The sequence below is a fragment of the Cetorhinus maximus genome, chromosome 12, assembly GCF_964194155.1.
Source record: "Cetorhinus maximus chromosome 12, sCetMax3.hap1.1, whole genome shotgun sequence".
Taxonomy (NCBI): Eukaryota; Metazoa; Chordata; class Chondrichthyes; order Lamniformes; family Cetorhinidae; genus Cetorhinus; species Cetorhinus maximus.
The window spans coordinates 48,844,802-48,864,222 of record NC_135890.1 but is presented as its reverse complement, the minus strand read 5'-3'; the positions used below and the strand labels follow the sequence as shown (position 1 = coordinate 48,864,222).

General features: G+C 45.4%; 2 protein-coding genes across 2 annotated transcripts in view; one reads left to right on the top strand and one right to left on the bottom strand.

Moving 5' to 3' along the window:
* Positions 1 to 19,421, bottom strand: part of ptpro (protein tyrosine phosphatase receptor type O) — a 171,719-nt gene that overhangs the window by 121,375 nt on the left and 30,923 nt on the right. The gene's annotated exons all lie outside the window — the stretch shown is intronic.
* Positions 3,563 to 19,421, top strand: part of rerg (RAS-like, estrogen-regulated, growth inhibitor) — a 194,105-nt gene continuing 178,246 nt past the window's right edge. The window contains exon 1 of the mRNA XM_078553563.1: positions 3,563 to 3,668. The gene's annotated coding sequence lies outside the window, so the exon portion shown is untranslated. The remainder of the gene's footprint in view (positions 3,669 to 19,421) is intronic.

The following is a 19,421-nucleotide window of genomic DNA, read 5'->3' as shown; positions in this document are numbered from 1 at the left end:
GATCTCTTATATTTTTATGTTACAAATTCTATTATCAACATTTTGTTTAACCTGAGTACATCACAATGAAAGAAGCAAAAGTGAGTTGCAAAGATATTTTGTTAATTCCCTGTCAGAATTTTGCTGGTGTTTATATATCTGTTTCAAACCCCACTCCAGGAAATGAGTACATAATTCAGGATAGTTCTTTAGTGCAGTACTAAGCAGGTGCAGCATTGTCTGAGGTGTCATCTTTCAGATGAAACTTGCCTATTTAAGTAACTATCAAATACTTCATGTCACTAATTGAAGAGGAATAGGGGGCTCTCCTGACATGCTAATGCACATTTATGTTTTGTGGTGGTATAAGGTGCTCGGACTTGAATCAAACTTATTTTAAAAATTAGTAAGAAAGCTAAGAAACCACAGCTAATTGAAAGTTTTATTTTCCCAATACACTCGCAAAGACAGACACAGACAGATTCACCTCAATTATTAATTCAAGGGAAACAATTTGGAACTTAAACTGGAATGAAGGCTCATGAGCAAAAGCTATGTCATACATGGGTGGTACTTGGTATCTCAACTATTTTGTCCTAACTCTTTTCAAATCCTTTGTATTCCCTCTATTATCTTCACAACTATCTCCTCACAAAGCCACACTTCTGACTTCAGCCAAATTGGACAACTTGAATTATGGACGTAAACAGTCGATGTTAGCGGTGATCCATGGTTCAGCAATAGAAGGTGCACTTAGCAGCATCATCCAAAGGAACCTGGGCTGCTGGCTAAAACTCAAACCCACTTAACTAGGATAGCCGTGTTAGAATGGAATTTATAACCCCAATTCCAGACTCGATTAGCAATCCATTAAGGGTGTATTAGCAGTACAATTATAGTATTGCTATGAAATTTTACATTAACATTGCAGGAAATGTAAATGCAGTCTGTATCTGGACTGTATCTTGACTCCTTGGATGTGAGTTTTGTATCACTTCAATCCAGAGTCAGATGGAACCTGAGCGTGTGAGTTATATGACATACACTTTATACCAACATTCCATGTGCAAGGGTCAATTTCACAAATGCATGCTTTCAGTGCAAAGCCTTGCCCGTTAGAAATTTTTGTGTGATCTCCCTTAACCTATCATCCTTCAGCACCCCCTCCCCGCCCAACAATTTATCATCCACTTGCACAAAAAATGGGGGAGGGGTGCATGTGGCAATTACTGCAATTTAAGCACAAATTCCCAATATGTTGCCCTGACAATTGAGGCTCTAAGCCAGGAGGGCACGTCAGTGAATGCACATTAATTTTACCAAAGCCATGATGCAGCGCTCAACTGGTTTCAATTAAGAGCTATTGACTTTCATGCCACATTATGTATTCAGAGAATTGCTGAAGGCAAACTAATGATGCAACTTTTTCTCCAGTGTATATTACTGTATTGCCTCCACTGTGTCAGCACCCAAAAGCTACTGTGTCAGCACTGGTTCACTAAGGAAGAATTTCTCAATTCCAGTCTTCTCATATCCAAAATAAACCCAGCAATCCTAGTGAAATATTCCACCTATTACATAGATCTGCCACTGCGTAATTGTAGAAATAAAAGGTGGAAAACAAATTGTAAAACTTTAAAAAGCAAGCCGAGCTCAAGTTAGCTCAGAACTGTTGTTTGGTGCGTGATGGCGTATGATGGTTCAGCGTATAGAGGCCACCACTAGGGATTTTACACACAGACATCTCAACAGGTATGACGGCCATTGAGAATTATGACAATGATTGCAAAAGATATAATTATTATTTGTTCTTTGGTTGTAAAGTTCACTTGTATTGCACACAGATCAAGTAACATTATTACTTTGCACTGAGGTACAGAAGTTACCAGTCGCCATAAGCAAACTTATGGGCAAAATTTTTCGCCCGTCGGGGGGGTGGGGGGGGGGGTGCGGGAGCGGGCGCCCCTCCAATTGGTGCCCCCAATTGGGGGCGCGCCGCCATTTTTCGTGGGCGGGCCAATTAAGGCCCGCCCAGCGTGACGTCCGCACAGAAGTGCTGTGCACTCCCTGTGCGGGCGGGAGGGAGGGGGGATGGGAAATGCGGGAGTGCGCTGCTTCGCGTATGCGTGTGAAGGAGCGCTCTGATCCCCCTGAGACTAAGTTCTGCCTCAGGGAGATCGGTTCCCAAAGGGAAAAAGGTTTTGTTTAGAAAATTTTATTTGCCATCCATGCCCCTTCACGTGACAATATCGCATGAGTTGGGACATGGACATAACTTTAAGTAAAAGTGAATGTTAATTTTTAAATTCAGTCATGAAGCCTCATCCCACCCGTGAATGAGGTTTCATGCTTTTTCAGGTGGTCGCCAGCGCTCCTGACCTGCCCGCCAACCTTAAGGTTGGATGGGCCAGTCCATTAATGATTTTAATTATTTTTTCAATGGCCTCAATAGGCTGTTGACAGGTCGGCGGGTGCACAGCTGACTCGGCTGCGCCCCCGCCGACCTGAAAATGCAAATAACGCCGGATGACGTCGAGAGTTCCGCCCGACATCATTCCGCGTCATTTTACGTGTCGGCAAGCAGGCCCTGCCCCCCCCACCCCTGACAGGAAAATTCTTGCCATAAACACATACACATTATACTCACCTGTGTGAGCACTTGAAGTCAGCAGATTGAGTTCAAATTCTACTCCAGAGTGGAGCACACAGTCTAGGCTGACACACCAGTACAGTACTGAGGGAGTGCTGCACTGACAGAGGAGCCATCTTTTGGATGAGAAGTTAAACTGAGACTGCATTATGGATGTAAGAAGTCTCATGGCACTATTTAAAAGGAGAGCCGGTGAATTCACCTTGGTGTCCTAGTCAATATTTGTTTCTCAGCCAACATCACTATAAAAGGCAGATTATCTGCTCACCATTTTATTCTTGTCTAAAGGACCTTGCTGTGTGCTGCTGCATTTCTACAAGTGATTACACATCGAAAAGCACATTGGGGCATCCTGAGGTTGTGAAAAGTGCTATATCCAATAGAAATATATAGCAGGAAAATGAAAGTTCTTTCTTCTTTCCTAATCCAGAATGTTTCCATGGAGAAACACAACTAACTTTCTTGATTTATTGTTTTCAACTTTCATATTTTAAATCCATAAACCAGGCAAAGATGCCCAGTCCTTCAGTGCCTTTAATAACATGCGCCATGGGATTTCCTTTACCTTCTGAATAATGGAATCTCTCAGGACTGAGCAAGATGCAAGTGGCATAGCATTGGTGCAACATAGCAGTTAAGCCAAGACCCCCCTATAATATGCACACTCTTAGCTATTGAATACGAAAAGCATTGATTTGAAAGAACATATGGGCCTGTAGCAAGTATAAATGTCATGAATGGTGCTTATGTCTAAGTAACGTTCAATATGGTTTTCCTACAATAAAACTTTCTTATCATGTGGCTACATTGCCAAGAGTTCTTTTTCAGGCTGCTGTAAAATTCCCTCTTGCCACGTGATGTGGGCACGGACTGCACATATAAGCACACAGCTCAGTCTGAAAGCACTGAAGTAGCAGCCCCAAGAGTCTCATGCACAATTCTAATAATGTCAAGGACACAGAGTGTATGTCATCAAATAAACCCCAACGGGGACAATGTATTGGGTAAGGTGTTTAGTGAAAAAGAAACAACAATTCAGGTTTGTTTTACTGGTTTATATAACTGCCTCCTGCTTGTTACAGACTGGTTCTCATTATGTTCCCTCACTAGGTATTACCACAAATATTATCAGGTTATTATAAAATGAAATGTGTTGGCTTGATTAAGAAGTATCACGCAAGGTATTAGTACCGTGAAATTAAATCATTTTAGTTCTCAAAGTGGAATGTGGGTATGAAAGCAGTGTGCACTCCAGTTGTTACCATTACTTTGTGTAGAAGAATATTAGCTGTTACCAACAGACTTCTAGTATCATTTACAACTTGCAGCAGAATATATCACATAGCAGGAATTTTACTTTTACTGCCTCCCTCCCCATCATCCAAAGCCCCAAACACTCTTTCCAGGTGATACAGCAACTTACTTGTACTTCTTTCAATTTAGTATACTGTATTCACTGCTCAGGCTGTGGTCTCCTCTACACTGGGGAGCTCCACTGGGTGACCGCTTTGCCTGACCCTCAGCTTCCTGTTGCTTGTCATTTTAATTCTCCATCTTGCTCCCACTCTGACCTTCCTGTTCTTGGCCTGCTACAGTGTTCCAATGAAGCTCAACACAAACTCGAGGAACAACACCTCATCGTTCAACTTGGCACTCCACAGCCTTCTGAGCGCAGTCCTGAGTTCAACAATTTTAGTTCATAACCTCTGCCTCCATTTTGTTTCCTTGTTTTAACTGGTTTTGTATTTCTCGTTTCTTTATTCATTCACTTTTCACTCAGGTGGCTACTATCTAGCCATTCACACCTCATTTAGACACGTATTTTCTTTCTTCACCCATGACCATGAAACATTTTGTCATTTAATCTCTCCTGCCCTCCGTCCTATTGGCAATCTTCCTTTTTGTTCTCCCTTTCCCGCTCCCCACCTTCCACTTGCTCAAAGATGCTCTCTTGTTGGAGATGGTCATTGTCTGGCACTTGTGTGCTACAAATGTCACTTGCCACTTATAAGCCAAAGCCTGAATGTTGTCCAAGTCTTATAGGAACATGAAGGAACTTAGGACTTGGGAGCAGGAGTGGGCCATTCGGTCCTTCAAGCCTACTCTGCCATTCAATAAGATCATGGCTGATCTGGTTGTGGCCTCAACTCCACTTTCCTGTCTTTCCCCCATAACCTTTGACTCCCTTGTCTGTCAAAAATCTATCTAACACAGCCTTGAATAAAACCAATGACCCAGCCTCCAATGCTTTTTGGGGAAGAGAATACCACAGACTTACAACCCTCAGAAAAAACTTCTCCTTATTCCCATCTTAAACCGCAGACCTCTGATTCTTAAACTGTGTCCCCTAGTTCTAGTCTCTCCCACAAGAGGAAACACCCTCCTGGTAACCATCCTTTCAAGCCCCCTCAGGATCTTATAGGTTTCAATGAGATCACCTCTCACACTTCTAAACTCCAATGAGTACAGGTCCAACCTGCTCAACTTTTCTTCATGAGATAAGCTCTCCATCCCAGGAATGAGTCAAGTGAATCTTCTGTGAACTGCTTCTAACTCAGTTATATCCTTTTCTTTAAATAAGGAGACCAAAACTGTACACAGTACTCCAGATGTGGGGTGGAATCGTCCCAGATTTGCACTAAGTGTGGTAGCAGGCAGGGAAAAGGATGTTTTACCTGCCAGCTGCAATGGCGGCTTTTCACACCATATCATCCCAATCCTGCCTCATTAGTTATGCATTCCCGGGAAACATGCCGTTTCGATGATGGACAGGCTCCTATTTGCCTGCCACCCCATCACCTTGCTGCTTCATCATGCAGGGTACCTTATTTAAAGTGCAGCCGCACACACACATCTCAGGGCTTCCAGCCCAGGATTGCTTCAAAGAAGACATGGACCTGAAAGGAGGGAAGACTGCAGCCTTCCGGTTTAATGACACTTCCCTTGAGCACCTTTTGGACGCAGTGGAGGCTCGCTGTGATGTCCTCTACCACCCTCTGGCCACAGGATGGGGAGCAACAACATTCATCCAGCATGGGAGGTGGTGGTTAGCGCCAATGCCCTGCAAAAGAGGACAGCCATCCAGTACCGCTACAGGATCAATGGTCCCATCCACCCCACCAGGGTAAGTCACTCTTTTCGTCACTCTCAACTCTCACAGTCACAAACCCATCACACATTCACAGGGATCTCACAACTCAAGGGACAACACCACTAACTCTCACACACACCCTCACATCTCCATCAGGCTCATACCCTCTGGAGCTCGCATCTCCGCTCACCACACAAACATTCCGCCCAGTGCCATGTGTCCTGCTCACACTTTCTCCATCTGTTTTCGTGCAGGAGAAGCTGGCTGACAACAGCAGGGAGAGGTCCGGGATGGGGGGTGGAGTGGCCCACTTTAGGCCCCTCACTCACTTTGAGGAGTGTGCCATCGTGCTGACTGGTGAGGACGTGGACCGTGCCTGCGGTGACAGTGAGGTCGGCGGCGAACATGCTCATGAGGATCCTCCATCACATCATCCCTCTCTCAACACAACTGTGAGTGCTCTCTCTCCTGCTTTTGACTCTGCTTCCATGCACTGATTATCTCTACTTTGGTTCATAGGGAGCTCTGCCAAGCGACTGACACCCTCAGCCAGCCAGTCCCTCAGCTCCATCCACATTCTCACCTCCAGCCAAGAGGACACCTCCTTCATTAAAGAGCTGAAAATAAGCAGCCTGTAAGACCCGTCACAGAGCTTACCCACACCCTCCACCAGCGCAGAGACACACACCTCGGTGGGTCCTAGATCTAGAGTAGGCTCAGGTTCACAATCTGGTGGTCACCACAAGGACATGTGTCTGCAACAGGAGGAGGCAGGTTCAGCCGAGCTCCCCGGAATTCAGAGGACTGCTGGGGAAGAGGCTTCTGTGAGGTCTGAGCCAAGTGACGAGCCTCTGGATATGTCTATCCAATCCAACTCATCATGGAGATTCAGCAGAACGCGGGGCAACATCACGCAGAGCTGTTGGAAGCCCTCAACAGAGTGGCACATGAGTCGGAGGAGTGCGTTCGCCTTCTCTCTGAAGTGTACGTGTATAGTGGTCTCTATGGGGAGGAATGTGGACGCCATGAAGACCCTGGTTCAGCAGAACGTGGAGATACACGCAGACATGCATTCCATCTCAGTAGCCATGGGTGAGTTCCTGCAGTGGCAATGCGAGAGGGAAATGGGGCACCTCGACATCCCTCCAGGTGCTCCTTCCCCTCAAGGAGTCAGGCTGGGGCCCTCGGGCACACCAAGGGAGGAGGAGCAGCAATTGGACACCCCCAGGTCATCCACTCAGGAATCTCAGAGGTTGTCCTTTCCCTCCAAGTCCCCTTTGCCTGTGAGCCCCTCAACCTCGACCTCTGTCACTGCAGAGGGAGCAGTTGGCCCACAGGAGGACAGCCAAAGCAAACCGGGGCCACAAGGCCTTGACTCTCCAGAGGACACACACCAACGTCATCAGAGGCAACAGGGCAAACCATTGCACAGGCTGTCTCCACCCCTGCCTTGGATGTCAGGGCAGCACCTGGAAGTCTAAGGCATTCAAAGCTTAAGAAATTTTGATGCACAGGTGCAGTCTGATGTCACATTTTGTCACTTTACAATTGGAAAATATATTCACTTTCACTGAGTAATGTTTAATGGTGTCTTTCAGCTTCATTGATAGGCTTCACGAGTCTTCCCACTGCATCTACCACCCCAAACCGCCAACCACGCTAGCAGTTCAGCTGCATGCAGCCAGCCCACGAGTGATTCTAGAGGGAGAAGTGTGTGAGGCAGGGCCTTTGGAGTCTCATGCAACCGCTCTCCCAAGCATGTGGATCCTTCCCACATCAGACTTATCTCAATGTCCTGAGCATTTTCAATGCTGCCTGCTGGGGTTCTCTTTCAGTTGACCACCTGGTCTGACATACATCTCCATCCATCCACTGATCACACTCCCATGCAGCACCTTGTTCTCACCCACCATGACTCTCGTTTTACTTTCAATTTAACCAGCATGGTAGTGCTACTATTTTTCTTGTGCTCCCCTGTCCTTTCCCTTCCCCCAATCACCCATTTCCTTTCCCCCATCACAGTTGACCCCCCGTGGCATCACCTTCCACCTCCCCTCCGTGATCTACTAGCTACAACCCTTTTCCTTCAGGGATGTCCTGGTGAAAGTGCACGTTCCCTTTCATCCCGAAAATCCCACCCTCATCCACATTAACCTCCCTGACCTCCTCCTTCCCACCCTAAGGGTCCGTGTCTGCCTCCGAGTCCCCACCAACCACTCTCACCATCCCTTCTACCGATAACGTCGCCCTTAACCCTCCCACCTCACTCTGCCCTCACTCGTTCTCACCATTCCCTCTTACCACACCCGCACTCAGTTCGCTCCCAGGAGGCAGTCATGGACTCAACAGAGCCCTCCCTTGCACCGTTCACCTTGACACCCCACCACCCCCCACCCGACTCCTTCCTCCCCCTTGGAACTCCTCCCCCACTCCCAACCTACAGACTCTCCTTGTTCCCCCGACCCACTCCCTCCCATACCCCCACCTTAGTCCTTCCCCCTTCCTAACTCTTTTCTCCACCCTTACTCCTTCTCTCTGGACTCCTTCCTCTCCCTCCAGACTCCTTCCCTTATACCTTCCTTCCCCCTTACAACTACCCCGACAGTTGCCGTCTTCTCCCTCCTCCCCCCACTTCACCCCCCACCTGAGGGTGGGTGTGGTAAGAGGGAATGGTGAGAATGACGGAGGGCAGAGTGAGGTGGTAGGGTGGGAGGGTTAGGATGTGATGGTGTAGGTAGAAGGATGGTGAGGGTGGTTGGTGGGGACTTGGAGGCAGACGCAGGCCCTAGGGGTGGGAAGGAGGAGGTTGGGGAGGTTAATGTGGATGGGGGTGGGATTTTCAGGAAGGACGGGAATGGCCACTTTCACCAGGACATCAGGAAACGTGGCCCGCCATTGATGGGCAGAGTGGACGATTGCAAACTGGTTTCACGACATCGTGAAACCGATTTTTAGCCTCCTCGCAATATTATCCGCTCACACCACTGAACACACCCAACATCAGGAAATACAGAAAATTCCGCCCGGGGCCTTACCAAGGCCCTATACAGCTGCAGTAAAACCTCCCTACTTCTATATACTACTTCCCCGGCAATAAAAGTTAACATTCCATTTGCCTTCCTAATCACTTACTGTACCTACATAGCAGTGTTTTGTGATTCATGTACCAGGACACTCTGTATCTCAAAGTTCTCCAATCTCTCTCCATTTAAATAATGTACTGCTTTTCTATTCTTCCTACCAAAGTGGACAAATTCACATTTTCCAAAATTATACTCAATTCTTGCTGCATATTGGCACAGACTGCTTCAGCATCTGAGGAGCTGTGAATAGTACCGAACATTGTGCAATCAGTGAATACCCCTACTCTGACCCATGTCAGAACCTACAACTTTAAATCCCTTCATCTCCTCGCACCTCCTTATCTCTGTAAATTCCTTGTGCCTTTCAGCACCAACCACCAAACTCGTCATTCCTTTGACACTGGCCTCTTGTATCTCTCCCATTTTACCCCCTCACTGATGGTCGCGTCTTTAGCCGTCCCAGCCTCAACCTCTGGAATTTCCTTCATACATCCTCGTGCTCCTCCAGCTCTCTGCACTTCTTTAAACTCCTCCTTAAAACCCATCCCTTTGACCAAGCTTTTAGTCATTCCTCCGAGTATCTGTACCTTTGGTTGGATGTTGATTTTTGTTTGATTAGGTTTCTGTGAAGCACTTTGGAGCATTTTTCTACATTAAAGGTGCTATATAAATGCAAGTTGTTATTTTTCTCCCTGCACCTCAATGCTCTGTTTTTGTCCTCTGCTTGTACGATGCTATAACAAAGATTCTGGTCTTCAGATACTTGCAGTTGGTATCTGTAAACAATAGTTTACTGTTGAAGAATAGTATAGTGCAAAGTGTTACTGAAGCAAAAGGAATTCATAGTTTGAGATGAAGGTGCTAATAAATGAAAAATTCAGAGAACAGTCTATATGTGTGTAAGATTCAGCAAGTGATTGTGAACCTTGGTACCAAGACTCCAAACTACAACATTCCAGAGTTCCCAGCACCTTGGAGCAAGGTGATAACATCACTGAATTGAATAGCAGCATTCCTGCTGTATATAGGCAAATGCTGCAGATGCTGGAAATTTGAAATTAAAACAAGAAATGCTGGAACTATTCAGTAGGTCAGGCAGCTTCTGTGTAAAGAAACAGTGTTTATGTTCCAGGCTGATGATGACTCTTCATCAGAGCCGAGGAAAGATAGAAACGTAAATGCAGGACTTCCCAACCTGTGGGCTGCAACCCCCAGTCGGGTCATGAGACGAGATTCTGAGGTCACAAGCTCTGAGGCAGCATTGGCTGCTATGGTGCTCGAACTGAATGCTAACAGCTGCGAGGCCCCTTTAGATCTTTGAGTTTTTTCTAATGGTGGTTGTGGCCTAATGGGCAGGTCTTTGACACCTCATTCCTGCAGCAGAAAAAGACTGCAAAAAAGGAGAGTGAAACCCTGCAGTTTAAACACACCGTACTCAACCTCACTCCCCTCCCATTTAGCAACTGAAGGCCACACTGTCACCCTGCTCAACAACTCTCGCACCCCTGAATCTGAATTTTCTCTTTGGGCTATTAAAATGGCGTCACGCTGGGAAAATGTTTGCAATGCACTGACCTAACCATCTCGCCTTTATGTTCAATGGCATTACCATTGCTGAATCCCCCACTATCAACATCCTGGGGGTTACCATTGACCAGAAAGTGAACTGGACCAGCATATAAATACTGTGTCTACAAGAGCAGGTCAGAAGAATTGTGCGGCAAATAACTCACCTCCTGACTCCCCAAAGCCACCATCCACAAGGGACAAGTCAGGGGTGATAGAATACTCTCCACTTGCCTGGATGAGTATGTCTTCAACAACACTCGAGAACCAACCCATCCACCAACTTAAATATTTACTTCCTCCGCCGCTAATGCACCATGTTAGCAGTGTGTACTATCTACAACATACACTGAAGCAACTCACCCAGGCTTCTTTGACAGCACTTTCCAAACCCAGGACCTCTGCCATCTTGAAGGGCAAGGGCAGCATGGGAACACCACCAACTGGAAGTTCCTCTTCACGCCACACAACATCCTGACTTGGAAATATATTGCTGTTTCTTCACTGTCACAGGGTCAAAATCCTGGAAATTCCTTCCTAACAGCACTGTGGGTGTACCTACACCACATGGACTGCAGCGGTTCAAGAAGGCAGCTCACCACTACCTTCTCAAGGGCAATTAGGGATGGGAAACAAATACTGGCCTTGCCATTGACGCCCACGTCCCACGAAAGAATAAAAAAAAGACTACAGACATATCATAGCAGTCTCTCTCTCCCCTTCAGCCGCACCTTCTCTATCAGTGAATTATTTTGCAACCTCTCTCCAGCCATGTATGGACTGCCTCCCATCATTTGAACATTGTATAATAACAGCACTTCAAGCCCCAAAATTAGAGACATTCTTCATCTACTGTCTGATGCAATACCTATACCTACAATAGGATGTTTTTCCATTAACCTAGTCTGTTCAATGATCTCTGCTTTAAATGCTTCCAAGATAATCCTGGAGAGCAAAGATAACCTTGAGTTTCTTTTCTTTGGTATGATCCTGGGAAGTTCCTTAGGATGTTTTCCCACATTAAAATGTGCGAGTAAATGCAAGTTATCTTTAAGTCCTTTACACCACCCTGACAAGTCCACATGGTACTATAATTCAGTTGGAAAATTTGTGTAAATTTCTCATTAGCTTCATGCAACATTTTCTCAACTAATCTTTCAGGCTGACACCGGGGGTAAAATTCCAATTTATGAAGTTCATATACATAGGCTTAATGTGTTCAGAATACATTCCAGGGCATTAACCCATTTGAAAGTGCACACCCCTGCAATCAGATGCTTTGATCAATGCTCTTATTAAATAAAGCTGCACGCATTAGCACCACCTTGTAAATGTTACTGATGAACTCAACTTCCATCTCTCCATTTGTTTCTTTTATTACAAGGCAAGAACATGGGGGAAGATGGAGATAGTACACAGTACATGATGGTTTGGAGATTGGAGATTGGAAGTGTGGGATAATGTAAATAGTATTTATGGGAGTCAGAGACTGGGGGGGGGGGGGGGGGGGTGATGTAGTATAAAAGGTTAATGTTAAATGTGTAAATATATAGTCTACATCATCAATCATGTAAGATCACAGGACAACAGAGCATGGAGAGGGATGGTTCTATGTAGAGCCTCGTATGAAGTCCGTAGTGTCCGTAGCATTATGTTAAAAAGGTGGAGTTTGCCAGAAGTTTTTCCTCAGCAGGAAATAGACCAGAAACAACCCCATCTAAGAACCACAACAATGATAAAAGAGGAAGGTGGGGTAAACAATCAGGGCAAGAGTGGCTAGGATGGTGGGGTTCTGAAAGGTATTGGAAGATCTAGACCTGGAATTAATCATTGCAACATTGGAATGTGTCAAGTCCACTATAGCCTGATGGGGGAAGCTATCATGAGGTCCAAAAAGCACTCCAATGCAGGTGAATGGACAAACTAAGTGGCGATGCAGGAGGTTGGTGGTGTTGGGGGATCTACCCAACAGACAAATTAGAAAGCATTTGAAGTGAAGTCAGGGAACAACTCAGGAAGCGCAGACAAGGAAGCTGGGTCAGTTAGCACATAGTTCAACAAATACCCAGGAGTAGACACATGAGCAAGGGCAATTAAAAACATATTGCAGGGTAGTGCAAGACAGTTTCAGCTCTGACAGGTTTTTTTTATTGGTTCATGGGATGTGGTCATTCCCAAGCCAGATTGGTTTTTACAATAATCCGGTAATTTCATAGTCACCATTACTAAAACTCACTTTTTATTCCAAATTTATTTAATTAACTGAATTTAAATTTCCCAGCTGCCTTGGAAGGGATTTGAACTCATGCTTCAGGAACCATGAGTCCAGGAGCACAGCCACAATGCTACTGTATTGCTATGTTAGACGAAAATGCCAGCTGTGAGAGTCAGTGGCTTAATTTTCAGATGGTTAAGCATAAATATTGCGATTTCTGCGCATCAGATATTCAGCTGACCAGAAGTAAAAGTAAGATTCTGTAATTAGAAGGTGCACTAGAACAGTCCAAAGTCAGGATACTTCTGTAAGCAAGTTAAAAAAAGTCAACAATTTGGGTGGTATGACCACTATTTTACACACTCCCTATAGTCACTTGACAATTAGTCCAGCAGTTCCTGAACTTGCAAAAGTGTTCGGCAGTCTCACTTTACCCAGTCAAGATGAAGCTTTAACACTTTGAGTATTAGCTGCATGTTCTCAACTGTCATTAAAAAGACCATTACTTTCATGGAGTACTATTGCAAGGAATACTATATATTTCAACAAATACCATGGAACACAAAATAGGCTTTCGGCCCATTAAACCTTCACTAACGTTTTTCTCTTCAGGAGTAACCTTTCTAATTTCTCCCCATACCCTATAATATTTCACTTTTTCAAGCAATAATTGAATTTCCTTTTTAAACAACTTATGGACTCTGTTTCAGTGACAATTTGTGACAGAAAATACCACATTCTAAGCATAATTTTTTCCAACCTCCTTTTTAATTTTTCGTGTGATCATCTCTTTCAATTACAATCATGTCAACCGGTGGAAACAATCCATCACAATTTACCTCATCACAACCCTTCATAAGGTCGTCCCTCAATTTCTTATCCTGCTGCAGACTTGGTAAGCTCATCATTACCGTGCAGCTTTTGTGTTCTCTGCTTATTTTCTTGGAAATGTGCTCGCAGAATAATTCCATTTTGGGAGGGAGCTGAGATGCAGAGGCTTCATTATGAAAAGGTCACTTCCCAAATGATGTGAGGCAACATTTTGATACTATTTATGCTGTTGTAACTTAGTAAATCAAATGCAATGTGACACTTTATACCCCTCGGGGCCATGCAAATGTTAGGATGGATAATTTGGTGATTTTAAAATTAGGTCAGTTGTATGGAACTTTACTCAATTTAACTTCTGAGATGGAGGAAACTTTGCTGGGCCTCTTGTCAAAAGAGGAAACAAGTTTGTAGACAATGATGGAATAGACAGCATATAGTCTGCAGAAAGAATTCGTTTAATGGGCTGTGTGGTCTTTGCTCGTCCCATGCTTCCTTCTGTGAACAACTGAAAGGGGTTTGTCAAACACGATCATAGTAACATTTCAAACAATCATTAGGAATATAAACCAATTCCCAATATAAATAAACTTCACATTTTCCATTATATCTTAATGATGCCAAGGCAGTTATGGGTATTATTTCCTTCAACAATGAATGGAATGGAGGAATAATCAGTGCAGTGGAATGGATTCCCCATTTTGCATCTGCATCAACTTTTTCCATCACCTAAGTGAACTGAAGCAAATATGCCCAGCACTATATTTCACAGAGTAACCACCACACTGCATCTTCAGCCTTATATATTACAAAGTTTTATAGGGTTAATAAAATGTAGAAGCATCATGGAATCCTGACGAATCCATTGCAGGCCATCCACATCTTTAATTAATTGTACAATCATTTCCAAAGTTTTGTAATCATTTTAATATCCGTGGTAATTTTCACTAATTGCTTATTGACGGACAAATTCACAATGAATCACTTTAATAGCTTTCTGTTGAGCCTGCCTTTCCCGAAAGTAATTACACTCACAGCCAGTCCAGCCTGAAACAGAACTCCCACTGGATAATTTATTCACCTCCACAGACATTAATGCTTTAGCATTACGGAGCATTACTGAGTTACTGAAAACTCTTGGCACAATCTCAGGAATATCTCAAGAGGAAAAGAGAACAGGGAATGCAAAACCAACAAGGAGTTCCAGGTGACGGAGATCATTTTCGAATTGTAACTCAACGCTTTTTCATATCACAGATCTTTGCACTTGAATGCGCTGTAATTTTACATGGGTTCTTAGCCTACATTTAGCAGGACCACTTGCTACGTGAATTTACCCCATAAGCCCACACCTCAGCTATCAGTTGAGAACCAACACGAAGGAGAAATCGCTGCTTGCTGCCTGGGGTCTAGTCTACTTCCTGACTCATACCAGAATCTCAGATTTTAAAATTTATGAAAAATCTGGGGTAAATCAGTGTCTGCCGTGTATTTTTTTTCTTAAAAAAGTACATTTAATAAGACCTTGTTAATGTGGAGCGATGTAGCACAGAACGAAGCCATTAGGCCCATAAATATTCCACAGCTATACTGTCAATTCAAAAATGACATTTTACTTGAGCTTAAATGAAGGAGAGTGATAGTTATAGCAGAATGAATAGTACAGCCTAAGCTGGGTGCTATTTAATTATATTTATTACCTTTTATTTTATTAGCAATAATGAACACTAAAAGTATACACTGCAATCTGAATGTAACAATATTTCATAAGAACATAATAGGAGTTAACCCATTTCATATGTTATTAAAACAGAGTACATTTAGATTGGTGCTTGTCTGCAAGGCCAACCCGTGGAAATTCCTGATGTTTGCCCTAATTACCACGGCAAGCTGCAGGCTTAAAAGTCCTTCAGTCAAAGTTGCAATGACTTCAAAGACAAGGCTCTGCATTCGGATAAGAATCATTAAGGATATAAATATTTAAAATGTATCAGCATCAGTAAGGATATTTGAGGGAAAAGAAGTGACCTATAAAAATCAATAGGGGAGAGGCCATGGAGAAGGATGGTGTGGTCAATCATGCCAAAGAGAGGTCGGGAATGATGAGGAGGATTAAGGCGCCACAGTCACAATCACGTGTCATTCTGTCATTCATGAGGGTTCAGTGCTGTGACAGCAATGAAAACGTTATGGAGTGATTGAAACAAGGGGCCAGATTTTGCCGTCCCAATGTTGGGCAAAGCCGCTTGTGGCAGCCAGAAATGGAGGCGAGGGGATCTTAACTTCAAATTTCCCACCCAATTCCTGCCATTTTGATTGGCGTGGGAATCATGGCAGGTCGTGACTCGACGCTCACTCACATCACGTCACGTCGGGTTCAGCGTTTTAAATGCCTGTCTGAATAGTGAATTTCCTAGAGATTGCCATTTTCAGTGAGGTGGGCAGGTTTGTGAAGCCTGTTTGAAACATGTCAGGCCAGTCAATTTGTGAACCTTGGGGGAAGCCTGTTGAGGAGTTTGGAACCATTTGATAGATAACTTTATAAGTTCTTTGCAACTTCAAATTTCACAATGGAAAGGTGTATAATAAGCTAAGTATAATTTTAATGCTGTGATTCATCATAGGGTTCTGTCTATAAAATTTAAATGACCATTAAATTGATCAGCATTATTTAAGTGCTCACTTGCATTACAGTACTTTACCCAGTAGATAAAATGCTCCTCTGCATTCGATAGTATTGAGAATCTGATTTTAATGGGTCATTTGGACACTGTACTTGAGCCTTTGAAAAAAAACTGAATGAATGCCAAACTTCTTTGATTGAAACTCCAACTGTTGAACCTTCGGGAAAAAAGGAACAGGTGGCTCACTATCTGGTCAGGCGATTGTATTGAACTCTGTAGGTTTTGTTTACTTAGTTGCGCAATGTTGTGCATAATGAATACATGGCTAATGGATTTAGTTCATCAGGAGTTGCTTAAACAGTTGTGGAGGGGCTGTGTGCTTTGTTTGATTGACAGTTTCATGAGCAGCTAATAGTATTAAATTTTTGAAGAGGTTTTGAGTGAGTTTATTTATTTTGACAGTTTAATGAGCGTTTGAGAGGAGAGCTTTTTCAAGGAGAGTTTCAATGGCTGAATGTTTGATTGACAATTTTATGCGCTTCTAAGAGGAGCACCTTTCAACAGAAGTTTCAATGGATGATTTATTTATTTCATGATCACTTCAAACACTTCCCAGTTTTATTATAGGGCTCATGAGTTCTGTCCATAGTGGATACTGGGTGAGAGGGTATGGAGGGGCATGGGGAGTATGAGAGGATATGGAGGGGGTGAAGGGTGGTGTAGAATGAGAGGTAGGAAGCATAGCAGTCATCCATGGAACTGGGCTGATGTCCCATTGAGTGGAAGCAGAATTCTAACCTGCCAGCTTCAGTATCTGCCCACCTCATTCCCCATCTTGGGCCTATTTCTGGAGGAGGAGGCCCTGACTCCAGCCCACCCCCAACTCCCCGGAGTGAAATACCATGTGGGTGTTTGCTCACTCAGGCTTCGACTCGCAATTCCCGAGCCAATGATGGAAATCCAGTTGATGGAGTTACAGGAAAAATGGGCACACAATGGGAAGGGGACACCATCTTCAAGGTCTTTCATTTAAACTTCAACCTTGGAAATAGTCAGTTAGATTGTACTTGCTAACACCTGAATTTGGGGGGGTAGTGGCGGGGGCAAACCAAGGCCGGAATTCTCCCATGCCCCTGCCGGCGGGATCAATGGAGGGCGAGGGAGAGAATTCGGCGGGAGGCCCAAAAATTGGTTTCACGCCAGCGTGAATTATCAGCAGGATTTTCCGATGTTGCCCGCCATGGCGGAAGCCAACGTGAAGCCAATTGGCAGCCCACTAATGGGATGCAAATGAAGGCCTGAACGGAATTGTTCCCCCTACCCATTTCTCCATTACGCCAATGGGAAAACACGCCAGACTAGAACATGCCTGGACAAGTGTGACATGCAGAAGTCAGGACTTAACTTTAGGGCCTTGCTCAGGCCGCAGATATCCGAGGAGATGATGATGCTGGAGGCCTACAGCTATCGGAACTTGGAGGAACACATGCATCGCATGCTAGGTGGATCTTCATGCACATGGCTCCGCCACGAAGCAGTTCTCGGAAGGCGGGGGAGGTCTCCATGCAGCAGCTTCAACTTCACTGAGGCTTCAGATCTTCATGGACCTCACTAATGCTTCAGTCTTGTTCTGAAACTTTATGGACTTCGCCATGGGCTGGTAGGAATGTGACGAAGGGGAGGTGGGTGGTGTGGTGCGGGGGAAGAGGAAGGTTTAGGTATGAGTGGCAGAGGAGGGCCTTGGGCTGGGCATTAAATTTGGGAGACGAGGTGAAGGTGTCGGGGGGGGGGGGGCGAGGATGGGAGGGGCGCAAAGGTGTAACGGGGAGAATGGTGCAAGTGGGGAGGAAGGGAGTGTGGGGGTGGAGGAAGGAGTTCAAAGGGGGGAAGGAGTGAGGGGATGGAGGAGGGCGTACGGGAGGAGGAAGGAGTGAGGGTGGAGGAAGGAGGAGGCGGGAGGAAGGAATAAGGGAGGAGTGGAAAGTCCAAGTGAATGTGAAAGGGAGGGGTTTGTGGGGTCAATGGTTGCCTCCTGGGGAGGGACCACAAGGTGGGCATGGTAGGAGGGTATGGTTAAATTGAAAGGGGGCAGAGGGAGCCGATATTGTGGGAGGGTGATGGTGCATTGGTAATGGTAGAAGGGGCGGTGAGTGTGGTTGGTGGGGATACCGAGGCAAACACGGACCCTGAGAGTGGGAAAGAGGAGGTCAGGGAGGTGAATGTGAATGGGGGTGGGATTTTCAGGAAGGGAACATGCACATTTACCTCGACATCCTGGAACGGCAAGGGTTCGGGCTGGAAGGTGATGGTGGGGAGGTCAAAAGTTATGCCAGGAGGGTCTATTATGGGGGAAAGGACATAGGTGACTGGGAGAAGGGAAAGGATGGGGGAGCACATGAGGAATTTGACCACTAGCATCTTTTCAAAATCGAAAGTGAGCACAGCCTCGTGTTAGACGGGCACAGGCGCTGCATCGGAGTGCAAGTGACTGCTGCAATGCCTCTACAGGTGTGGAACTCTCCTCTTCCACTCCCTCCTGGCATATCTCGGGCTGGGGCTGGGGTTGACGCCTGATAGGGAGTCCTCCTCCTCCTCAGGCCTTGTTCTCTTCCTGGAGGCACCTGTAAGATGCAAGAGTGCAGTGGCAGCATCAGCCGCCTCCAACATGGAGGCACATTCGACCCTCAGGTTTGCATTGAATGGATGAGTCCTTACGAGGTGGACGCCCAAGTCCCAGCTCCCACTCACCAATGGCTCTGTCCTACTCCACTCCTGCGAGCTCAGACGCCCTCTCCTCGAATTCCGTCAGAGACCTGAAAAGTGGTTGTGCCAACCGTGCCTCACACCCCCACCCCCTACCACTGCTCTCCTCACATTCCCAGCGATTGCGACAAAGCTTCTCCTGTTCAAAGAAGAGAATATTTGAGAGGACTTGCATGTTACATGGATTGGAGCAGTGGAAATTGGTTCATTTATCATACCTCCCCTTATAAGTTGGCTCACTTTTGTGACACATCATCACTGGTGTGAATTTGGTAGAAGGGTTGTGGACCAGCTCCCTCCAGAGTGCTGAGCAGATCCACATGCAAGGGGAAGGCTCAGACAAGCATGTGATTTGCAGAGGTTGCTGGTTCCCTCTGCACCTAAGCCAGTTCCCCCCATTCCTGTCATTCAACCAACTCCCATCTCCCTTCCATGCAGCTTTCCATGTCTGCTGAAGGGTGAAGCAGGCACTCCACCGCAGTATTGATGCACTGAAGTGGGACTGTGAGGCAAGGCATGCCATTGCCACTGGGCCTTGGACCCCGACACATTGGAAGGGATTTCAAGGACCCAGTAACAGTGAACGAACGGTGATTTCCAAGTCAGGATGGTGAATGACTTG